Source organism: Neofelis nebulosa, chromosome 1 (assembly GCF_028018385.1).
Source record: "Neofelis nebulosa isolate mNeoNeb1 chromosome 1, mNeoNeb1.pri, whole genome shotgun sequence".
NCBI classification, from domain to species: Eukaryota; Metazoa; Chordata; class Mammalia; order Carnivora; family Felidae; genus Neofelis; species Neofelis nebulosa.
Genome location: NC_080782.1, coordinates 64,009,979 through 64,035,350, shown reverse-complemented (window position 1 = coordinate 64,035,350; position 25,372 = coordinate 64,009,979). Strand labels below are relative to the sequence as shown.

The 25,372-nt window shown below is 50.5% G+C and overlaps 1 long non-coding RNA gene across 16 annotated transcripts in view; it reads right to left on the bottom strand.

The window, feature by feature from the left end:
* Positions 1 to 16,967: 16,967 nt before the first annotated feature.
* LOC131508526 (uncharacterized) overlaps positions 16,968 to 25,372 on the bottom strand; it is a 384,833-nt gene continuing 376,428 nt past the window's right edge. For all 16 annotated transcript variants that reach the window (XR_009260054.1, XR_009260048.1, XR_009260056.1 and 13 more), the window contains one exon: positions 16,968 to 17,652. This is a non-coding gene — a long non-coding RNA (uncharacterized LOC131508526). The remainder of the gene's footprint in view (positions 17,653 to 25,372) is intronic.

Below are 25,372 nucleotides of genomic sequence, written 5' to 3'. Positions count from 1 at the left end.
GAGCTGTGCTATCTGGCTGGGTGGCCGTGGGTCATATGCTCAGCCCTGGGTCACGGTCAGTTCCACCCACACTAGATGGATGGACCGGGTGAGATGATCCCCCTGAGACAAATCAAGATGTTGCTACCCAGAAGAGGTAGCCCCCTCCTCTCACCTGCTGACCAAGACCTCAGTCACCCAAAGCAACAGTCACTGATTTGATTTTGCGGTGTGCCAAGCCCCAGGCTGAGCACTGGAAGGACAGAGATGGGGCACAGACTTGCCTCTGATCCGGATGGCGGAAAGCTCACCGTGTGAGAGTAAGTGGACCATGGACAAACCAACAAAATGCTGTGGGATGCGGCCACAGCCGAGGAAGTACGGAGCACCGTTAGAACAATTCCTATTGCTTGGGGATGGAGGAGGGGACACAGGAAAAGCCATATTGAAGGGCTAACACAAGCTGGGCTTCAAAGGGTGTAGCAGCTTTCGTCAGGGAGGAAGGTAGGGCAACAGCATTTCTGGCAGAGTGGAACAGCATGTGCGAAATCTGCTGGGCTCTGGGAAGACAGTGTAGTTGGGTGACGACGCAAAACAAGGAAGGGGAGAAAGAGAACAGGTGATTCACCCGAGGAATAAAGGAGAATAAAAGCAGAAAATTAACGCTTTGTGTTTGGATGTCTTTTTTCTGGCCTTTTACCCAAGCTTTGCAAAGACACCAGAGAGGAAGTTGGTGCTTCCCCACTCTGAAGCTTCCCTGGGGACGTGAAGGTTTAATTCAGAGCAAGATGAAGAAAGACCTGGGGAGCTAAGTGTGGAATGGAGAGACCAAGGCAGCCTGGGGCTTGAGCACAGGAATGAGGACCGGGGAGAAGGGGGCAGGCCGAGGAAGGGACAGGTCAGTTGCTGAACTCTAAAAAAACGTGCATGGCCGAGCCCCGCACACTGGACCTTGGGGTTACAGAGATCAGGAAGGCAGGGCTTTGGGCTCCACAGGCTCACAGGCTGGCTCACGAGGAGATGGCAGAGACAGTAGAGTGGGCTGAGTTCTGTGGCTTGGTTTGTCTAGCAAGAGTCCACGGGAGCACTGGGAGTACCTGCTCCAGCCCAGGGGCATGGAGAAGGCTTCCTAGAGAAAGTGACGATGGATCTGGGCCTTAAAGGATTAATAGGGATTCGCTACCTAAGACTGAGGAACTCTCGTGACCCCCTGTATTCCCGTTTATTAAGACGGACCGCACTGTATCTACTTGGCCAATGGCTATCCTTTCTGCTGAGCTCCATAGGCACTCTGTCTATCTGGCTCACTGAGTTTTCTCTTGTACCATGAAGAGTGGCACACAACGGGTGCTCAAATTACGTTTGCGTGCGCATGAGACAACACCCCCAGTGAAGGGTGCACACATAAGCAGCACGACAAACCGGTTCGGGACGAGGCCCAGGGCAAGAAATGGCCTTGATTGTCCATCTGAGCCCTTTAGATTTTGTCCTCTAAATGGGGAGGGGCATGATCAAATTTGCACCCGCCCATTGATTAATAAATATTTACTGAGCATTTACTACGTGCCAAGAATTGTGTGAGACCCTAGGGATATCAGGAGACCGAGGCCAACTCCTTCCCCATATGGAGCCTACATTCTCCTGGGAAAACAGACAGGAAGCTAAGGAGTCATCGAGAATATCTTCTCAGCTAGTGATGAAGTGCTAGGTAGAAAAAGTAAAATGGGCAAGAGGTCAGAAAAGGATGAGAAGGGACAAGCTCGGTGCCAGATGGGGAGTGTGTCAGATAGGATTGTGTTCAGCTGCATGCAGCAGAAAGCCTGACTCACGGTAGCCAAACATATAGGAGTTTATTTATATGTTGCAACAGGAAGTCTAAGAGGTAAGCCAATCAGGGCCGGATGGCACCTCGGTGGTGATGTCCAGAAACCACGTTTCTCCATCTTCCTTTCCTACCTCCTCAGCATTATCTCTGAGGCGTTAACTTTTGGAAAAAAAATTTTTAAAAATTTTTTTTTAACGTTTATTCATTTTTGAGACAGAGAAACAGAGTGCAAGCGAGGGAGGGGCAAAGAGAGAGGGAGACACGGAAACTAAAGCAGGCCCCAGGCTCCGAGCTGTCAGCCCAGAGCCCGACGCGGGGCTCGAACTCACAAACCGGGAGATCGTGACCTGGGCCGAAGTCAGACGCTCAACCTGCTGAGCCGCCCCGACTTTTTAAAATTTTTAATGAGAAGGGATTCATGCATTTCATATTTATTTAAAAGTAAGAAATTAAAATAACTTAAGTTGATGCCTTGCTAATGTGTAAATTACTCCATCCAAAAAAATTCTGGGAAGTCTGATGCTCACAAAGAAGACCGGTATGAGTTTTCTGGGGTGGAAAATAAGGGGAAAGGGCCAGAGCCACATCTGGGTTGATGTGATATACGATTGTACCCACCAGTGGGTGTGACCGTGTGTGCGCGCGTGCAAGGTATTCCATACCTTTGCTGGACGCATTCCAGTGGAAACAGGCATTCAGAGCAAGAAATGGAAATGGAGAGTCTAACTCCCATCTCCCCCCACCTCCCACAAAGAAATGTGGAAACATTTCAGGCTTCCAAAATTTCACTGAATGGGAGACGTGGGCCAAGCTGAACGGAAGCTGGTACTCGATTTGCAAAGGAATCACTCTGGGGCCGTAGGAAGAGGGACGTCGGGATGAAAGTCCGGTAGCTTTAGCTGGGGAGAGATAGGTAAGCCTGGATTAGGGCAGGTGATAGGGATGGATAAGAGGGGGCAGCTGTGACAGCTATGGAGGGGAATGCTGAAGTGGTGACAGTTAACGTAGACGTGAGTGAAGGGTTGCACTGGGGTGAGGGCACCCAAACACAGCTGTAAGACTTGGTGAGTGAGTCACAAGTCAGTAACAATGTCAGGCTCCAACACGGGAGAGTTGCTTCTAAGGCAAAGCTCAAGATGGCTTGTAGGGTCTTCTGGATACTAAGAAGTTCCTAAAATCAGCCTGCCCTTCCTTTATTGGTGGAGGCAGCCAATCACGGTATCCAAACACTCACTCACAGTACTGGGCATTCATTAGTGTCTTGGTGGTCAGTGATAAACCCATTAAAAAACAAAAATATGGCAGATCTTTGGGGAGTTTGGGGGAATGCAGACCAAAGGGCCTAGCCCTTGGGCCCTAGTCACTAGGCACTTGAGTTGGTCACTGGGGGAAATTCTGTTGAGAGGTGATAAAACTGTTCTAAAACACTTGGGGCCAAGTTCATGATCCCAGGGTCACGGGGTCGAGCCCCACGTCGGGATCTGCACCGGGTGGGGAGTCAGCTTAAGAGTCTCTCTCTGCCCCTCTGCCTCTCCCCCACACTTGCGTACTCTCTCTCTCTCTAAAATAATAAAAAGAAAATCTCTCTCTGCCCCTCTGCCTCTCCCCCACACTTGTGCTCTCTCTCCCTCTCCCCCCCCCCCAAAATAATAAAAACAAGAGTTCTTTTCCAACAGATTTTGAATGTATTTCTTTTCCTTTAATGGTTTCAGGTCATCACCTGGGCTCGGCGCTAAATATCACTGGGGAACAAAACGGACAAAAATCCGTCCCCTCACAGAACTCTGGTAGGAGGGACACCCGAAACCCCAAATACACAAGTGGTCTATGTATAGTAAGCCAGTTGTTTCCTTTTGTTTTTCTGTGTTAAGCAGTGCTCAGCAAACGCCTTGGAGCCACATACATCCTTCATTACATAATTCACTTACAAGTCATGCTGTTTTCTTCTTTTTTCCACTACGTCGTCAAGAGGAGACTTGCTCCAGACATGTGTCAGTCAAGCAGCAATAGGCAAAGTTCTGGCTACCTGTTGCCTCTGTGTTTTTCATCCTAGCACTTGGGAGAATCAAAGATGGAAGTGTTTGAAGCTTCCAGAGGTGAAATGTCCAAAGATCAATCAGTTGGCAAACAGGACCCGGGCATCCTATTCACAGGTCGAGGTGGTACCCTTTTTCCATCGCCTGACCGCAAGGCCATCTGTTCTCTGCTCCAGGCGAAGCTGGTGGCCCGTGGGCAGATGTGCCTATGTCTCATGCTAAAGATGTGATTATGTGCACAGCTCTTGATATGTGATAAAGCACCTTCACAACTGTTATCTTTCCATACTCAACATCGAGTTGTAGATTTAGCAAGTGAAGTTACAGGACATCCAGTTAAATTTGAATGCAATATTTGGGACACACTTATATTAAGGAAAAAAAAAATCGTTTATCTGAAATTCAAATGTAACCGGGTGATAAATTTAGTTCAGTGCATTTGGGCTGCGAGAACAAATTCTCATAGACTAGATGGCTCAAAAACAAATTTATTTCTCGTAGTTCTATAGGTTGGGAAGTCCAAGATCAAGGCGCCGGCAGATTCGGCGTCTGGCGAGAGCCCTCTTTCTGGTTCACAGGCAGCTGTCTTTTCTGTGTCCTCACATGGCAGAAGGGGTGAAAGGACTCCCTGCAGTCACCATGACTGAAGATCTCCTAAAGGCCTCACCTCCTACTGCCATCGCATTGGGTGTTGGGATTTAACACATGAATCCTGCTGGGACGTAAACGCTCTAGAGCACCCGACATTCCGTATTTCATCTGCAACCCTAACTAGAATCCTCAGAGGCAGGCGATACCAGTGCCTCCTTTTAATCACTGAGACTCAAAAAGTAAATTGCCTAAGGTCCACACACCAAGGAGATGACAGAATGGAACCCTTCCCCTTTGCTGCTCCCTGCTTGAACCCTGGGTGGTATCTTCAAGGCACCCAGGATATGGTGGGGGTGGAGCGTGAGGTTCTCAGGGCTAGAAAGGAGGGGCTGTGTCAAGGGGAAGCCGTGGAGGGAGGGACCGCCATGAATAGCAGACCCCACTCTTCTTATTAGCAGGCAGAGGAGGGAGGGTTTCCACTCTTAGTTGGAACATGTTTTCGGTTTTAGTTTACTGTACCAGGGCCCCAGGACCCCAGCCAACAAGACTGGAAAGGCAGGAAGCCATCTGGAGCTACATGCTGAGTCATAGGGCCCGGAGAAAAACAAGAACATCATGACAGCAGAGCAGGGGGTGGGGAGCAACCTCCCTGGAGATGGAAATTGAGGTGGGCACCAGAAATAGAAACCGCTCCCTCTGAAGCTGCAGTTAAGAAGTCCCAGATCGCCATGCCTTTGCAATTCAGTTCCTGTTAAGGGCCGACTGAATGCGGCCGGTCTGTGAACAATGTCCATGAATCAGGTGGCATAACAGAAGTTTCTGGGTTTGCTTTGTTTGTTTGTTTGTTTTTCAAATCCTGGCCTTCCCTCTCCCCTGACTAGCCGGCAGCCCTTGGGCAGTTTACTTAAACTTTCTGACCCTGTGTCCTTTTCAGTAATAATAATCCTTATCTCCTTGAGATAGGTGAGGGTTTCAATGAAATCACATTTTTAAAAGTGTCCTGCAAAGGTCCAGCACGCCATTTGGTCAACAAATGGTAGGTGTTATTATCAGAAAGACATAAAAATATCTTCATGTCAGGTTGCTGTGGGGACGAAATCAGATAAGATATCTTCACTCTTAGGAGAGCTCTGAACCTACGTCTGAGTGACGTTTTAGCGAATGGTAGAGATTGCTTTCTCCTCCAACCCCTAGATCCTGAGGTGACTGGTTCTGGTTTCCCTGGGTGCTGGTTAGTATGGCTAAACACACACACAATGAATGCCTGCATGACGTGCGTTCATTCCATTCCACAAATATTTCCTTTATCGCGCATGTTTCTGGCCCAGCCTGTGCAGAGGTACAGAAGAACAAAATGAAGATAAATACTCCTGACTTTTCTGTTTTTAGCAATTGCTCTGTACCAGGCACTAACCTAAGGGCTTTCTATGTACTGAATTCCCAGAACATCTCTTTCAGGTTAGTACTATTATAATCTCAGTTTTATGGATGGGAAAAGTGAGGTTCTGAAGGATTAAATACGTTGTCCGAATGCGCAGAGCAAGTAGGTACCAGAGTCCAAGTTCCATGCCAGGTCTGATCCAACAAAGGTTCTGACTCTTCTGTGGACAAGGTCCCAGAGGGAGGAACATTCTCACTCGGAGACTGAAACTCAGTCAGGCACAAAGGTGTATAAACAACACAAGGTAGTGAGATGATTCAATGCCAAAGAAGAGGTTGGTAATCAGAGTTATAGCAGTTCTGGGCTGGAAGGGGATCCCTAAGGGGCTTCCTAGATGGTGGGAGTGGGGCAGGGAATAGCGCTAGACCTGGGAACAGGAGACGGAGCAAGTCACAGTGAAGGCAGGTGAGCAAAGGCACGGAGGACTTGGCCAGGTGTGGGCAGGGTTCAGTGAGAGGCCATCTGGCCAATCCCGGGTGTGTTTTGGAGAGCAAAAGAAGGAAGATCCAGCTGGCAAAGTCTGGCGGGGGTCGGCTGTCATTAACTTCCAGAAGGATACATTCCTCAGCCTAGCTAAAGCGACTTTTAGCCTTGCTGCATCACCGCCTTGGAGGATCCCTACATATCACGTGTTGGGCTTGGCCAGGAGTGGTCAAAGGGGTACCGATGGTCAGAAAGGAAGGAGGTTTCTGCAGATTAAGCGGGCACGACCTGTCTTGCCCAATGGCCTCAACCTTAGCTCTCGTGGATAAGGAGAAAATGGTATTTCCTTTGCCTTCAGAGGATTCTGCTAAGAAGACCGCACACTAAGTAAGGGTCATTAAAGCAAATTCAGAGACAGTACGACTTTTCCTCAAGTCCGGCTGGCAATAGCTATCAAGAGGATTAAAACCATGCACCCTTTGATCCCACGGGTTTTCACCAGCAGGAATTAATCCTAGGGAAACGACCAGGAAGGTGTGCAAAGCCCCGTTATGTGTGTACAAGGATGGTCGCTGTCATATTACGTACAAACACACCAATGAGAGATGTCCCAACTAATCAGTAACAGGGGCTTGGTTAAAAATGATACATCCGGACAATGGCCTACCGCACTGCCATTAAAGTTGTTGTGGTCACATTGCAGTAAGTGAAAAAAATCAAGTTGCGAAACATTGATCTAGTATGATCCCAGCTTGGAAGTACCATAATCTAATCCATTCACTGACTGAATAGTTAATGTGCTGTATGCCGGGCAATATCCTGGGCACTGGGGACACGGAAGGGAACAGATTCAGCGTACCATTTGGGGGAAGCCAGGGAACAAACAAGATGATTTCCAGGAGTAGTGCAATGCCATGAAGGGGATGTAAGATGGGCTGATTTAGAGTGAGTGACGAAGAGGGGATTATCTGAGGAGGTAACATTCCTATCTTGACCTGTATGTTGAAAACCATCCATTCATGAGGTTCCAGGGAAGAGCATTTCAGACAGAAGGACAAAAGCCTTGAGGCATGATGGAATTGCAGTTTTAGGCGGGGTGGGAGGACGGACCGAGACCTAGTGCATGAGTTGGGAGAGAAGGGGTGGGAGAGAGGCAGGTGCAGGCCAGAACATGCAGGGATGAAAGCTAAGGTGAGGTGTTTATAAGGAGTTTGGATTTTACTCCAACTTCAGTGGGAAGCTACTGGATTTTAAGTCAGGCAACGATTACACTTACATTTATTTTAGATTTATGAACCAGAATGAAATATACCAGTGGATTAATAGAGATCACCAATGGGTAGTGGGGGGGACGAACAGTTTTTATTTATTTCTGTGTGCTTTTCTGTAATTCTCCAGCCTTCATAACTAGAAAAAAAAACCCCAATCATTTCTATTTTTAAATACCTCGCCAGAGAGCATTGTGAACCTATGGTGACCACTAACGCGGAGTTGCAGCGTGGAAAGTCTTTCACCTACGCAATCTCGTTGGATTTTCCCAATCACCCTGTGAGTTGAGTCAGATCGTTTTATTTTTTTATTTATTTAAAAAAATTTTTTTTAACGTTTATTTATTTTGGAGACAGAGAGAGACAGAGCATGAATGGGGGAGGGTCAGAGAGAGGGGGAGACACAGAATCCGAAACAGGCTCCAGGCTCTGAGCTGTCAGCACAGAGCCCGACGCGGCGCTCGAACTCACGGACCGCGAGATCATCACCTGAGCCGAAGTCAGCCGCTTAACCGACTGAGCCACCCAGGCGCCCCGAGTCAGAGCGTTTTAATTAGCTCCATTTTGTAGGTGAGGGAGCTGAGGTTGGGAGGGGCAGAGAGACTCTGGCAGAAAACGGTACAACTGAGGCCAGAATGGAGGGTCGGTAGGCCTTGCCCAGGCTTCCTGATTTTGCCACAGAGCTGGGCCTGCGGGCTGGTCTGGCTTAGATTTAGCCGGACATCCAGAGGCCCCAGGGAGAAGTCCATAGGATGACTTCCCTGCTTGGGAGGGAGGAGGGGACTGGACTCACAGCCCCCAGGAGCACATGGGTGCAAGAAGAGGGGCCTTCCGTACGTGACAGGTACTCCCTAAGCATTTGTTCAATTAACGAAATAACTGGCTTTGGGGGAAACACCGGTCTTGGGTGGTGGTTTAGCTGACATTACAATTCAGTAGCTGTGTGATGGTAGGTTAATTCTTCGACCTGGCAAGCCCGAGTCCTCCTCGGTAAAATGAAGAGGTTTATGGTCACTCACCCCTGTCAAGTGTAAGAGTTAGGGCCGTGCTTGGAGCCGGACTGCCTGGGCTCCAATCTGCTTCCACCTTTTTTTTTTAGCTGCAACCTTGTGGAGCTACCCAGCCTCTTAATACCTCAGTTTTCTCATCTATCAAATGGGGTGATATTACTTGCCGCCAAAGGATGGTGTTAGGATGAAATGAACGGATAAAGTGCTCTGAAGAGGGCTTGGCATATGGGATGTGCTCCTCCTACGTCAGCTGTTAGTATGAGCATCGCAGGCCTGGTGAAAGCACCTGAGAAGCTTCCGGAAGCATATGGAGAGCTCAGCGCCCGGTCCCAATCCACAGCAGCTTACCGCTCCTGCCCTTCTTTCGCTAACGCCCCCACCGCACATCTTTCTGTTCAGAAAGGAGACCCCTTACCCACCAGGAGGGTCCTCTGCCAAGTTAAACAATAGATCTACTCTCTCTCAACCCGGGCTTCTGTCTGTTCAAGGTCACGCGAGGAATGTCCAATGTCCAATGCATTTCCCAATGTCTCTGTTTCTGATTCAGTCCTGGAGCCACCTTCTACATGTCAGGCTTGACGTTGGCTTTGGTGAGAGGTCCTGGAGTCAGCCGCACCTCCGACCTCCACCCCGATTCTCTCAAACTTCAGTCGTGTGAGGACCACCCGTAATTGTGCCAATGGCTGCGGGCCACTTTGGTCTAGTCTTTCCCTCATTATTTTTCTTTAACTTGTCTCACATTCCAGACTTAAATGCATTTGTTCAAAAGGGAAATGTACTCATTACCATAAATGGAAAGCCAATACCACCTGCCACAAAAAGAAGATACCCATAAAAAGAAATACGGTGAAAATAAAGCAATTTTATTGAATTCTGGGGGGACAGCGTTGCCCATTGAAGACTCTGGGCTTAAGGCCTATTTGATTTCCATTTAAAAGGGAGATGTGGAGAGGTGCTAAAGTTTCAGAAGGGTGTTAAAGACCTGTGAGTGCCGGAGCTGAGATTGCCTTCTTGGTGCCATAAAAAGGACAGAAAGAGAATTCAAAGAGAAAAATTCTCTAGCCTCGTGGTTTCATGCTTTTATTTCCTTGTTTGCTCACCTTCTAGAACTTTCTCTAGTCTGCCAGGAACAAGGGGGCCCCCTTTTCCAGGATTCAGTTCTTTATTGAGAAAAGCTAAGGAGAGAGCCGCCTACCCTCTGCTTCTCACTTACTAGGTCATTTTAGGAACATTCTTTCCCCTCTCTGAATTGAGGGAGCTGAATTGGAGAAATGCCCTTCTCAGAGGATTTCCAGGCCCTAAGAGCCTGTGCGGCCTTATCCGAGTGTGCACCCGGCTGCTCATCGGTGTTCTCTCACCTGCTGATGGGGCAGGGGCCACGTCCACCCAGCCTCGAGGCATGGTCTGGGCTGCTGGATCTCCACAAGGAGCCGAGCTGTGGGATTCATCACATACCCACAAATAAATTCACGTTTCCTGGGGGTGGATTTTCTGCTTGTTGAGTCGAGCAGATGGCTGTGCTGGAGTTGAGAAAGGAGGTAGCCAAAACCCCTCTCTGCCTAGCCGAGACCCTAGGAAGAAACGAGCAAACAGCTCCCTGACTTCGGGCTCCGTCCCTCCGTTCAGCAGCCCCTGCAGATGTTTCCTTTCCCAGAGAGCCTGGAGGGGGAGCCGCTGAAGCATCACCCCTAAATTATTCCTGTTTTCACGTCTCCTCCCTGCCTCTAGGTCAGTCAGGATCTGTTGCACCTGCACAGCATACCAGATTTCTGAGCCCAATATTCAAGACCCTCTCCAGTTGAGTTCCAGTTCACGTTTGCAGTCCTGGCTGCCGGGACACCCTTCCTTGATCCCCTTGGTTCTGACAAGCTGGTTCCTGGGCACACAGTAGGCGTGAAGAAATGCTGAATGAAAGAACACGCCTTCTGCTGGGCTGACTCTAGGGTTCTTTCCGACAGACATTTCTTGAACGTCAGGGACAAATGGTGCCCGAAGCCTTCTTATCTGCCAGGCCCTGGTGGGCTGGGGTGTGGGGGCCACTGTCTTGACTTGCTGGGGATTTTCCTGGTTTTGGCACTGGAAGTCTGTGTTCCAGGAAACCCCCAGGACAAAGGCAAACCAGGAAGTTTGGTCCCCTTACGAGGGCAGGTTCCATACACTCTGTCTTCATGGGGCTTCCGGCATGGTGTGGGGGATGGCATGAAGCAAATTATCCTACAAAGAAATGAGTAGTTACAAACCCTGGTGAGTGCAAAGGAGAAGCCAGCCCTGAGCTAAGCGCCATGAGGAAAAGCCTTCTCTTCTCTCAGCCCTGGAGAGGCTCCTGGTTGCTAGGAGAGAGAGAGACATACAGCTTATTTAATATAAAGCGGTGAGTGCAGTGAATCAGAAATCAACACTCTCTTTTCCCTGTCCACATTGCACTCTTTCTATTTTAATTGGGGCTTCAAGCATCGGAAACCCACTGTGGTGAACTAAATGGATATATATTGAAAGAGCATGAGAAGGAAAAGCTGAGAAACCAGCCCTTGGAAGGGGGAGAAACCATTGTTTCTTAGGTTGTTGAGAGAGTAGAAAATAATGCCAGAACAAAAGAACGTGCCTTGTTCTGTTTTCATTAGAAAAATGGACTCCAGCCATTCGCTGCCCAGTATTCTAATTCCAGGAAGAAAGAATCTGATAGCCAAGCTTGGGTCTCATGCCAGCCCCCTGGCTAGGCTGGGGGTGGGGGCGGGGGTACCGTGATTAGAAATTCCACGAAGATTGTGTGCTGTGGGGCATGGGGGCGGGATGGTTGCTGTTGCAAGACGGAAGGGCTGGGATGCTGAGAAGGTGAAGGCCTCGGTCGTCCTTACGTCCTCCTCAAGAAGTGGCCCAGAGCTCCTGCCCTGCGGTCACTGCCTTCGGAGAACCTCTCTGCTTGCCTTCTGACCAGAATATTGTTACCGTGGGCAGCCCCACGCCGACAGCTGCCTTCCCGGACCCCAGTGTCTTGTCCAGCCGCCCCGACGGTGATCACCGTGGAGCATGCGCCGTGTCCTCGGGCCCAGCCGGTACAGAGCCTGGTGCAGACCAGAAACTCTGGGCTGAGTGCTCCCTAGAGAGCTTTAAAGAGCCACGAAGATCCTGCCATCCTTGCCCTGGCCTCCCCGCCCCCCAGTCAAACCAGTCTCCTTCCTGTTTGCCAAGCACACGGCCTGCCTGCCTTTTGCCGTTCTTTCCACCCAGTGCCGTTGCTTTGCTGAGCTCATGACTCAGCGATTCTCACCCGGGGGTTGATTTTGCCCTTCGGGGACATTTCGCAAGGTCCCACCAGAGAGGGGCTGCTACTGGCATCTGGTGGGTGGGGCCAGAGACGCTGCTGAACAGCCGCCCACGCACACCACAGGCTCCATAACACTTACTAGGGCCACACGGCCACGGTGCTGAGGCTGAGAAACCCGCGGCACGACTGCATGGCCACATCTCCGCTCAGAGGCCCCCTGCTCCGGGAGGCCTCCCTGACCATCACCCATTCCTTCCTCATGCCCCCTACTGTATTTTCTCTGTGGCATTTTATCATCACCTGCAATGATCGCGTTAGTCTGTGCTTATACTAGACGCCCAGCCCCGCGAGAGAGGACCCCCGCGGGCCTTGTTCTCTGCTGCTTCCCAGCACGGACAGCAGCGCCTGGCACGCTGCGGGCTGCTCAGTAAACACGTGTCACCTGAATGTTTAGTAAAGGAGAGTGCCCCCGACGCCCCAAATGTCAGAGGTCAGAACGGGAGCCGGGAGCCTGGATCCTCTCAGGCCGGCCATCTCAGTGTGGAGGTGACAATTTCCCCAGCCAGTTCAACTCAGCCTCTGCTGTTTGCGGGCTGCACGGCCTTTGGCAAATTTCTTAAGCACCCCCGCCGGGCCTCAGTTTCTGCATCTGTAAAGTGGGGCCGTTATTTTTAGCCCTTTCCTTGTAGGGATGTCACAGGGATGAAATAAGTGAATCCACAAAAAAAAAAAAAAAGAAAGAAAGAAAGAAAGAAACTTAAATTTAAGAAAATGCCTGCCTGACTCAGAAGAGCCTTGGTAAAGGTCACACAACGTTGTCACCGTCGTCATCATCACCACCACGATTTGGCTGCGGTAGGTGGTGAGGGTGACAGAACGGGCTCTGGGGCCCCACCAGAAGATCAGGGGACTAATACAGCTTTCAAGGCCAAAGCCATCCCCACTTGGTTTTGCCGGCTCTTGCTCTATCCATGGAATAAACCGGATGAAGCCTTTATCCGTCTCTTGTTTTGAGAAGGAGGCTAGCAGGGAACGTGGACTTAATGTAGCAGATGGTGTTGCCCTTGAATTATGAAACCAGAAGAGGAAACTAAAGTGGTCCCTTGCAACAGCTATGGGCCAGCATGGGTAGAGGGCCGGGTGGGGGTTGGGGGCATATGAAGGAAGACAGAGGAGGTGTTTTTATCAACCGGGCAATGGCTATTCTTTTTTTTTTTTTAATTTTTTTTTTAACGTTTATTTATTTTTGAGACAGAGAGAGACAGAGCATGAACGGGGGGGGGGGGGGGCAGAGAGAGAGGGAGACACAGAATCGGAAACAGGCTCCAGGCTCTGAGCCATCAGCCCAGAGCCCGACGCGGGGCTCGAACTCACGGACCGCGAGATCGTGACCTGAGCCGAAGTCAGACGCTTAACCGACTGAGCCACCCAGGCGTCCCAAATGGCTTTTCTTGAGGGCAGCTGGAGTCCTAGAATAATATAATTTTATGGCCTAAAATTATTTTTGGCCACCGCCTTCCTTTTATTTCGATAAATGAGGCCCAAAGAGGGAAAGTGTCCCCCAAGATCACACAGTGAGTGGCAGGGCAATCCACACTTTGAAGCCTCCACACTTTGGCTCCAGGCCAAAGCCAGTGGTCAACTCTGTCCCAGGGCATCCTGACTTGGGCACCGCTGCTCATGCACAAGTGCATCCATGGGATGAGTAGGGGCCAGAGCCCCAGAGCCATTCTGTCTGGGTCTGAATTGCAACACACAGGAGCAAGTTCTTTGCCTCTTAGAACTTCAGTTTCCTTGTCTGTCAAATGGGAATAATAATAGACCCCACTTCACAGGGTCACTGTGAGAATCTGACGAATTACCATCACATACAACATTCAGACGGGGGGGGGGGGGGCGCGGTACATAGTAAATGCTCAGTAAAACATTAGTACCTATTGTGGTGCCGGAATCGACTCCAAGTTCTAACCTTTCCCCTAGGCTGTGAGCCCCTCAGAGGCAGTGCCCGTCTCTGCGGCATCTTTTGTTCTCTATGTTCTGCAGAGCAACGGATATCTGACAGCGGCTCCCTAAGTGGTAGTGGCTGATGACCGGCTCCTTTAGGGACGCCCATTTCTCAGTCGGCACCATGAAGCAGCAGGGAAGGCTGCCAGCGATGCATGTGACTCTTTGTCACTAGTTTAGACTTTAATCCTTTTTTTTTTTTTTTTTTTTTTTTTTTTTTTCAACATTTTTTTATTTATTTTTGGGACAGAGAGAGACAGAGCATGAACGGGGGAGGGGCAGAGAGAGAGGAAGACACAGAATCGGAAACAGGCTCCAGGCTCCGAGCCATCAGCCCAGAGCCTGACGCGGGGCTCGAACTCACGGACCGCGAGATCGTGACCTGGCTGAAGTCGGACGCTTAACCGACTGCGCCACCCAGGCGCCCCTAGACTTTAATCCTAAATGGATAAAGCAGCCCTCCCGTCCGGCAGTGAACTGGCCTCGTGATGAGGGCTCTGTTTGTTTTCCCCAGCCTTTCTCTGCAGTGCGATGCCTTTCCCCAACTATGCTTTGGGCTATTTGCATTTAAATTGGTTTTCTCTCATTATAGAAATCTCTTAGGTCAGCTGGAGTTTCCATTTTCCTCGGAATCAGTTTGGAAGCTCCGTTTCTCGCTCGAGGGTCCCTTATGCCCTCCTCCCTTCTCGCTGACAGTCAGATGTGGTCACCTATTCTCACCTCATCGTGGAGAACAGAGAGCCCGAGAGAGTCACCCAAATCCCGTCCAAGCTGGGCACGTTTCTCACAGGAGTAGGTGGGGGTGGGGGCTGGGAGGGGCAGGAGGATTCTGGCCTCTGCGATTGTAGGAAGGAGACCCCGTGCTGGTGGTTCAGTTTCAGGATCTAGGCCTCCTTTCCTCATTTATTACAAAAATCAACCAAGCACAGTGCTGGATGCTTAGAACGCAGATAGCAAGACATACTTGCTGCCCTCCAGGAGTTCACTGTTTAGTAAAGGAGACAGAAAAGCAAAATTTTTAAAAATCGTAATATATGGGGCGCCCGGGTGGCTCAGTCGGTTAACGTCTGACTCTTGATTTTGGCTCAGGTCATGATCTCACAGTTCGTGAGCCTGCTTAGGGCTCTGCACTGACAGCATGGAGCCTGCTTGGGATTCTCTCTCTCCCTCTCTCTCTCTCTCTCTCTGCCCCTCCTCTGCTTGTGCCCTCTCTCAAAATATATAAACACTAAAAAATTGTTAAAAATCCTAATATAGTCGAATAATTGCTTTAATAAGGATCAGAACAGATTCCAGCCTAAGAGGCAGCTTTCAGTTAGTACTCATCAAAAACCACAGTCACACACACACGTGCACACACGCGTGTGCAAGCATGCACGCACCAGCCGAACACAGTTTATAGCACTTGCCGTGTCGCAGGGCATCTTTCTAAGCTGTGTGTACAATTTACACGGCTGTATTAAGATACTCACTTTATTTTCACAACAAGCTCTGAAGAAAGTGCTGCCGTTATCCTTGTTTTCCAGATGAGGAAACTGAGGCACAGTGATTAAATCTCTTCCCAAGATCATTTGCTAATAAACTGTGGAGCCAGACTTGACCCCAGGCAGTGTGGCCCCAGAGCCCGTGATGTTCATCCTACGCCACGAGGGCACCTGACAAAGGGCGGTGCACCCTTCTTTTCTAGTCTGGAGCATCTTTCAAACTGGTCAAGATCCACTACCCTGATTTTCGGATCTGTACATACATTGTGAACCACAGTGTGTGAAGACATTTGAGATGCCTGCAGTGGACCTGAAGGAAGACGAGGCATTTTTCAGATGGATACAAGGACAAATAGAGTATGTCACGAAGGACATGACTGTGCCAGTCCCCAAAGTATGAACAGCATGGGGGTCTAAGTCAAGGGTACTTCGAATTGTATGACAGTGCTCCGGTGTGAGGTAGGCCGAGCAGGTGGTGAGACATGCATGGGGCTGGGAGACTGACAAAGACCGGACGATGACAGGCTTGAATGTCATGCACATGGGCTCTGTCGTGAGGATGGGGGTGGGGAGTGGTACGGAGGGGTTGAGCAGGCGAGGAACGCAGCTTGCTAGAAGGATCACTCTAGCTCTAGTGTGAAGGGCTACCTGGATAAGGAGGTGAGGAGAATGTATAATCAATAGATACAATCAGTAGGTATGAGAGCTGTAATTGATTAGGTATAATCAATAGGCTTAGGTGGCTTTTTCCCTGCACAGAAGCACTCCTATTGCTCACCATGCATATCATAGAGCCGCAGCTACCCAGAGAAGACATCTTTATCTAATTCACCCAGACACCTTACAGGCTCATGGTGGCCCTGGTGACAGCCAAGAGGGGTGGGGACAGAGCTAAGCCAAGGCAGTGGCACTTGAGGAAGAGATGGGTGGAAAATGTATGATATAGTGGGGCAAATAATCTGGTCTCGGCGATCAGCCCAATGTCAAGGCTGAGGGAGAGCAAGGAGATGGGATGATACTCAGGGTTACTGATTTAGCTCAACCAGATTCTTCTTTAATCTGGTGTTCCGATAAAGGTCCAGACAGAAAATTTTTTAGTCCTTGCAAGCCTTACAGTCTCTGTTGTAATTACTCAATTCTGCCATTATAGTTCGAAAGCAGCCATAGACCTTGAATGGTAAATGAATGGCCATGGCTGTGTTCCGATAAAACTTTATTTACAAAAACAGGTTGTGGGCTAGATTTGGCTTGAGGGGTGTCACTTGGTGACCCCTGCTCTGCACCATGAGGTGGCCCAAGTGCCAGAATGCCAACTGGGTGTGCCAGGTGGTTATTAGGTGAGAGAAAGGCTCGCACTGTGAGGCTCACACCTCATCAGGCAGATAGACTATACATCTCTCCTTGAATGATGCCCACCTGACCATGAAAAGACTCATCTGAAATTGCAGAGCATTCCAACATCTGTCCTGGGAGCCCAGCTCTGGCAAGAGCTCCACGGTCACTGCAGCAAACCCACATGTTAGCCCCAAAACACAGGCTGAAGCAGGTCAAACACTTGGGAATCTTTTGTCCTCTGGTCTGCGTGGCACCATTATTTGAGACAAGCAGTCCAGAGGAAATGAACCCATCGGTTTAAACCCATTGGTTTCTAAAGCAAACCCAACCCCCCCCCCAAAAAAAAATCAACAGGCACATCATTCCAGCATCTCTTACTGAACAAAATGGCTGTCAGAAGTGGGTCCAGATGAAATGAATATATTGCCATCTGAAGGTATTGCCTCTGAGGGAGGTAGGGGCAGAAAATGAGAGGAGCCAGCCAATCTCCATGTGTCCACTCTGCAAACATCCACTGAGGGTTTCGTGGTCCCTGTCCCTGCCCTCCTGGAGGGTACCGGCCGGGAGGCAGCCAGACAGAGAGCAGGGCATTCCAGTGTCCTGGATGTCATGCATGGTTGGGCAAATCCACGGTGCCCTGGGGGCACAGAGCAGGGACTTAGCTCAGGCCGAGGCACCTGGATCCCAGCCCAGGTGATCTAGGGCATAGAACAGTGATGAGGAATATTCCAGGGGGAAGGAAGAGCATCTTCCAAGGCAAGGGGGGTGTTGAGGCTGGAGTGAGGCAATCTTCCAGAAGGGGTGCAGTTGGAGGGGCTGGGGATGAGTCCTGGGGAAGTCAGCCCCCGGCAGTCAGCCCAGACCTCTCTGGGCTGGAGGCCGTCTTGTTCTCAGCCTTCTGTGTAACTAGAACGGTCTCTGAGTTCTAGATGAAACGCGAAGCACTTGCCAAGAGTGTGGTGATGCCAAGAACACTCTGCCGATGCTGCATCTTGAAATAGTAAAAACAAATAATAGTAAATCACTCCCATCACATTGCCCATTTCACCCTGCACTTCCAAAGTCTTTATCTTGCTTATACTCACTGCAAGTCTGAAAGGGGACAAATGTTAACTACTGTTATCACCTTTCCTGTATTATTAAAAATATTGACAGCTCTCATTTTGGGGGTCCTCACGCTGGCCAGCAGTGGGCTGAGTGCTTTAGATGCAATATCCTATTTATCACAGAAGCGATCTGAGGCTCAGATCGCTTGCTCAATGGCATACACTGGGAAAAGAAGGGAGCCAGGACCCAAGCCCAGAGTCTGCCTGACCTCTGAGCCCAGAGGCCTCTTGCTGGGCCTTTCTGCCTTGACATCATGCCATCTAAGGACTGTGTGGATTTCTGAGAGCATAGTCTTCTGTTATTATACTTGCCCCTCCAAAGAACTTTCTGAAGTTAGCAAGAAAAGAGCTGTGGCTCCGAGACGCACAGTGTCCCCTCCAAGGTCACACAGCTTTTGAAAGGGCCAACTGAAGACTTGAGCCGAAGTCTTAGCATTTCAAAGCCAGAGCTCTAAACCCTTTACCGTGGTTTCCAAGTCCACAGCAAAGAGATGGACAGCTAACATGCTTTAAAAAAAAAAAAATTCTTGAAAAAAACTCCTCCAAAATGTGTGCTCTCTTCATCTCTACGTTGGCAGGTATTCATTAGGCGATCAAAAGACAAATACCTAGGGGAGCAGGACACGCAGATCACAGCCAAAATGACATCATAAAGAGTAGATGTGCCAAGCAAACCTCATTTCCTCTGACAGAGCGGCAGGCTGGGAGATAAGGCTAGACATAGTGACGTTGTCATTTCCCCAGTTCTGCAGGACAAGCTAGATCAGCGCCACCGAAACATTGGGGGGGGGGGGCGGGGGGGGGCGGGCCACACCACACCATCCCCCACCCAGGCACACACACACAGACCCTCATGGACACTGACACACACACACACACACACACACACACACATGCACATACAGGCACAAATACAAATACACAGACACAGACACACACGAATCTACCCACCCCCCCCCCAACTCTGACACACACAGGGTCACTAGCACAGACACTCACACACATAGACATATGGAAACACACATATAAATAGAGCCACACACAGAAATGTACGGACGGAACAACAGACACACGCACGGACAAGCACAGCGGCCTGCCTCCCCTCTACGTGCAGACGGCATACAAACACACAGACAGGGGCAGAAATACACACACATTCACACATTCACAGAACTAGGCATAGACACACACGTCCTCCCGTAGACCCACATCCATCCACTGAGAATCACCCAGCACCCCTCGGGGCGCAGCAGGCACTGACTCTTCTCAAATCCTCTCCTCTGGATCCCAGAAATTACATCTTTCCCAAATTGGAGACTCTGAAAAATGACTCCCTCTGTGTCTGTGCATTTTCTCAACTCTGCCCAGCCTGATGTCTTCGTCCAGAAGCTTGGAACACACAGCCACCGCTGTGCATTGTTGAGAAAGGATGTGGACTTTGGAGTCAGGCTGGTCTGTGTTCCAGTTGAGGCTCTCGCCACCCACGGGGTGAGGGGACCTGGGCACGTCTCACTTTTCTGTGCTTCAGTTTTCCCATTTGCAGAGGCCTTGATACTCTTTGTGTCCAGCCCATTGGGCTGGCTCATCACAGACCTGTCTACGTTAAGTACATTATTTGAATGCCCGTCTTCCTTGCCAGGCTAGAGGCACCTTGTGGGCAGGGGTCTTGTCTGTTTCCCCCTAAGTCCAACCTCCAGGACTTAGCAGTGTCTGCCAGGCACCCAGTAGGTGCTCAGCAAACATTTGTAAAATGAAACAAAGAAGTCTATCTCCTTAGTGTCTAGCAGGGACCTGGCATGATGTTCCCCGATGATTAAAGTAGGTTGAAAAAAGTAATACACGCAAGTGTAATCCTGACCAGGGACCAAGTTCTAACTATATGCCATAACTATATTACCTCATTCCATCCTCTCCATGAAACAGGCTTTCATTCGTACATGAGGAAACCGAGATCCAGAGAGGTTAAATAATGCACCCGAGGTTCCTTCCTGGGGTGGCAATTCAAAGCCAGGAATATGATGGCTCAGTGCACGCTCAGAACCTAACAACTACAGACTTCGTGCACAAATGTTTTCCATCGTGACCCAGCTCAACTGATGACTTCTACAGCCAATGGAGTAGCTCTTTAGAAAGAATCGACACATTCTCTCCAGTCCTGGGTTGACTTGTCAGTGTCCAGCACCCGTCTAGAACACCTTCCGTACGCCCAGGGTGTTGTGTTCTACATACATAATCCAAAAGCTCCTGGGGGCTGCCTTTCCCCTTGCTCCCTCTCAGCTAACACCCATCCATCCATCCGTCCATCCATTTATCTGTCTAATCACCAGGCCATTTTCCACGTGAGGCCATTCTGTCCCGGATGTTTTTTGTCCGTGTTTGCGTAAACCACACAGCCTCATCCTGGATCTGTCAGATCTGTTTTCCTCTCTCTTGCATCGGTACCGGGTTTTAAAACTCAACCAACCTGTAGGTCAATTAAGCCACTTTGCATACCAACTGCATTCGGCGGTAACTGGTGGGGCACAGTTAAGCATCTTGCAAATCCCGAAAGGGTCCTACGCTTGTGCCACCGGTGCTTCTGCACACCTCAGACATACTCAAGTCCCCCCCTCCCCTGCCACCCCCAGTTTCCCTTAAAAAAAAAAAAAAAAAAGAAGGTTTTGTGAAGGATCTCTGCCCCTGTCTGGGCAGGCAGAATGGATCAAGCCACAGGGCATGGAGGCCATAATTATCCTTCCCCACAAAGGAAAACAAAAATGTCCAAAGATAGTGGCCACCTGGCAGGCAGGGGACCAGGGCAGGTGGCAGTGACTCATCGGGCACACCAGGCAGAGCCACTCCACCCTCCCCCCCCCCTCCCCCCACCGCGAGCAGGCTCTGAGCTTACTCACAGCTTTGCCAGGCTAACGAGCAGGAGAACAGAGGCATCTGAGGGCGAGGAGGCTCTATTTCTGCTAGCTTGAACTCTAACAAGACACAGGTGGCTTTCAAGACTTTTATTTATTTATTTTTAATCACTCTCTTGCTTCCCAGTTACGACTCTATTCATTGGGATAGCCCGATGTGAACAGAGTGGATCTAAGCTGTAACCATATATTAACCAAACCAACTATTTTCCCTACTCTTGTCACCTCAAACCCCCGTGCCCCTCAGCATCTGCGTGAAATTCTACCACCGGCATTTCATTTCATGGGGTTGGACTGGGTCTTCTCCTGGGTTGTTCCTGAAAACATTTTTTTTAAAGCTTATTGATTTATTCTGAGAGAGAGCACAAGCTGGGCAGGGGCAGAGAAAGAAGGGGAGAAAGAGAACCTCAAGCAGGCTCAGCGCCGTCGGCACAGAGCCCGATGTGGGGCTTGAACCCGCCAACTGTGAGATCATGACCTGAGCCAAAACCAAGCGTCGGAGGCTCAACTGACTGAGCCACCCAGGCGCCGCATCCTGGGGTTGTTCTTGAAGACAGCGACGTCCCCTCAAGGGGAGTAAGGTTGAGTGGGGAGGCAGGGGTGCTAACGTGGTGAAGGAGAGGCTACCGTGTGCCAGGAACTGCTCGCCACTCCCCAAGAATCGTCTCCCTGGACACTTGCAGCCCTTGACTGTCTGTTTCAGAGACGCTAAAAGGGACATTCAGAGAGGGCAAGCGGCCTACTCAACATTCACAGAAAGGCCAGGATTCGGGTCTGTTTGGCCTCGAAGGCTATCCTCTTTCCTTGGAGCCCTGTTGCCTCCCGAATGCTTTACGGTGCCACTAAAATGCTGCTAGGCACACCACACTCTGTTCACACTGGGATGACGAATAAATGTCATCTCAAGTACCAATGCCAACACGCTGGCTAAACTGGGGGAAATGTCTCGTTTCCTGGAAAACTGGTCTCTTTCTCCGAAACAGGGAAATTTAGGAGGCAGCAGACATCTGCTGGCAAGAGGGATTAGCATAAAGATCAAAAGTCCAGAGCAGGGTACAGCAAGCTACATCCGGGTCGCTGATGGGATAGCTGAGGCCCCGGGAGCAGCCCTTGACCTCTCTTCCTCAATGAGTCCTGATGTCTCGTATGCCTTCGGGTCCCAGTCGCCTGCACTGCAAGGTCATCTGCTGTTGGAACATCCCAGCTGACCACAGCCCACAGTAACTCTTAGAAAGTACTGGAGTCCTGAGGCTGCCTCTCTCACATACTCCTGATGTGGGCTTTTCTGCTCCAAAGTCTTCTTCTTCTTTTTTTTTTTTTTTAATTTTTTTTTTTTAACGTTTATTTATTTTCGAGACAGAGAGAGACAGAGCATGAACGGGGGAGGGTCAGAGAGAGGGAGACACAGAATCTGAAATAGGCTCCAGGCTCCGAGCTGTCAGCACAGAGCCCGACGCGGGGCTCGAACTCACGGACCGCGAGATCATGACCTGAGCCGAAGTCGGCCGCCCAACCGACTGAGCCACCCAGGCGCCCTGCTCCAAAGTCTTCTGCTGAGGTTCAGAACTGGACCACCCGCAGGGCCATTATCCACGTAATCCTGGACTTCAGACCAAACCAACCGCTGCCTCCCCTCCAAACTTTTTCTCTTGGGGCCACCACCCTGCCAGCTCAGTAAATGCTACCCTCTGAGGCCACAGGGTTGTCCTAGACTCTTAGCTTTGGTGCCTCCACGTCCCCTCGGGTATCAAGCCCGGATGGCCTTGCCCTCTGGTCTCTTGGGAGTCAGCCCCCTGCACCCCATCTCCATCTTCTCACCACAGCCCTGTCTTTCCACGCCCAGGTGGTGGCAGCAGGTTCCTCACTAGTGTGCTGCCTCCAGCCCGCCCTCCGCCTTGGCCCAGAGAGAACATTCGAAAGTGCGAAGCCGGCCACATCACCGCATACTTAAAAACCCTCCCATGGATCTACATTTCCCGCAGATAAAATCCGAACGCCTGGGCCTGACATCCGAGACCTTTTGTTACCAGATCCCTGCTTATTTCTCCAACCTTATCTGTAGCTGCTCCTGGAGACACAATCCGCCTTCCCTTCTCACACACGGCAGCCACCCAGAGGCCCGCCTCCATACCTCCCACCTTTGAACAGGCTCTTCTTGCGGCCGAGCTGCCCTGCCCTTGCTTATGTAACTGCACTCACATCTCAGCTCAGCTCTGGCCTCCCGGGCCCACCCGGCCTGGACAGTCGGCCCAGATGGGGCCCCTCCCCTGGGCCTCCACACCCTCCGGTGTCCCTTATCACGCTGGCTCAGGAGTGTTCCTTGGCTTTCGAGCTTCCGAGACCAGATTCTCAGAAGAGCCGAAAGAACTCACGGCTTAGCCAAAAACATTTGGAGGCAGGCATCGTGAGCAAAGCACGGCATGCCCCCCCCTCCTCTGCAGATAGAAGAATGTTCCCAGGAGTCATGCGGAAAGGGCTGGGAGGGAGAGTGAGGACAGTGCCCACGCTCCTGTGGGAGGCCTGCACCCTCAGCTTCCGGGGCCGGGTGTGGGGCAGGGGCAAAGCCCCAGGGGGCTGGTGTGTGGGGTCTCTGAGCAGAAGAGAAGAGGCAGCCCCGGGGAGGCAGGAAGGCCCAAAAGAGCAGAAGTGGCCACGTGGCACGTCTAGGTGGTCAGAGGCTCAGATACTTCTTAGAGCTTCCCACAATCCTGTGGGGCACCAAAAATAATGCCACGTTTCCTGTGAAACCCAGAATGTCATAAAAATAACAGAGTCACTTGACCCGAGACAGGTTGCAGACAGGAAATAGGGACAGCTCCATGGAGACCTGCATTGACCAGTGACTCAGAAAGATAAATGCCACCGACAGGTGACATCAAAGACCAGGTGGCCTTTCTCCCATCACCTTTGCACACCGAGCACAGATACGGTCTCTGGGGAAAGGGTCTCTGCAAATGAGCTGCTACCTACTCCAGCCAAATGGAGGTTCCAAAGAGAAACTGAATTCAGTGCGGCATGATAGAGAAATTTATATTTATCCCACACCCGGGTTTGTGGACTGACGATCCCACCTATTCCAAGTGAATAAATGAACACAGATGGTAAAAGCAACTTGGCCAGAAACACACAAGTATTCAGAGCTGGGACCCTGCCTGAAATCAGGGTCTGTCTCTTTCCTCTGTTTTGACTGCTGGGGCAGCCCAGCATGATACACCAAGAATCCATGAACCAGATCCAAAGTCTGTCTGAGGATTAGAGTTACTGCTGGAGAGTCCCAACATAGTAAACCATACAAGATGAGAGGTGGACAGTCAGTGACCAGGCTTGAAGGGAATGGAGTTACCCAATGTTGAGTCACGTTTCAGGCACCTCTCCTTCCCGTGTCTCGGGAGGACGGTGGTCAGGAAAGGCTTCTCTGCAAAAATGAGGCCGGAGGAGTGCTTGGGTGGCTCAGTCGGTTGAGCGTCCAACTTCAGCTCAGGTCACGATCTCACGGTCCGTGAGTTCGAGCCCCGCGTCGGGCTCTGGGCTGATGGCTCAGAGCCTGGAGCCTGCTTCTGATTCTGTGTCTCCCTCTCTCTCTGCCCCTCCCCCGTTCATGCTCTGTCTCTCTCTGTCTCAAAAATAAATAAACGTTAAAAAAAAAAAAAAATGAGGCCGGAGATGAAATCTGAACTAAGCAGGGAGGGGAGGGGTTACCAGGCAGACAGAATTGTTGTGCAAAGGTCCCGTGGTAGGAAGGTATGGACTTGCTCTTGGAAGGAAATAGGCCCCCGTGTCTGGAACCCTGAGAGTGAAGGGTGGGTAGAGCAGTACATTGATGGGAGCTTCTAAAACGCCCCTCTTCTTCCCTTTGAGGTTGCGCTGGCTCTAGTGACTTGATTCTAGAACAGGCTAAAATAGCAATGGCATGCCTCTTCTGAGAGTAGGTTATAAAAGACTTCCGTCTTGCTCATACTCCATCCCTTGCTTTTTCACTTGTTTGTTCTGATAAAGTGAGCCCCCATGTTGTGAGCTACCCTGTAGAGAAGCCCATGTGGCTAGAAACTGAGGGAGCCTTCAGCCAGCAGCCAGTGAGGAGCTGAATCCTGCCAACAACCGCACGAGCGAGCTCCAAAACCGAGTCGCCCCGAGAGGGACCTCAAGATGACTGCAGTCCCAGGTGATGACGTGATTGGTCTTGTGCGAGACACTGGGCCACAGGATGCAGCTGACCCACACCCAGATTCCCAACCCACAGAAACTGTGACATAATACAGCTGTGTTGTTTTCTAAGCCACTACGCTTTGAGACAATTGGTCGCACGGCCGCAGGTAACTGATGCAGTGAATAAGGGAGGCAGGGATGAGATCCTGCAGAATATTTTAGAAGTTGATTGTTACCCGTAGAGCTTTGGACTGCTCCGTGTACGTTTTCAGCCCGGAACCTATGTGTGATCGACCTGAGCTTCTGATTCCGAACTTTTCTGGCTCAGAGTATCTATGTACCATCCGAGGTTGGGTGCAGGCTGTTTGGTTTACTAACATCAGTGCGGAGGGTAGGCAATGCGAGATTGGAAGGGACAGGAATTAACCTCTGCTGACAACCCGTTGGGCCCCAGGCCCTTGATGAATGCTTTGCCTTAAGTATTTCATCGATCCCTGTGGGACTCCGTGCACCCTCAGAGGTGCTGTTAAGTAACTTGCCCGAAGAGAGCGGC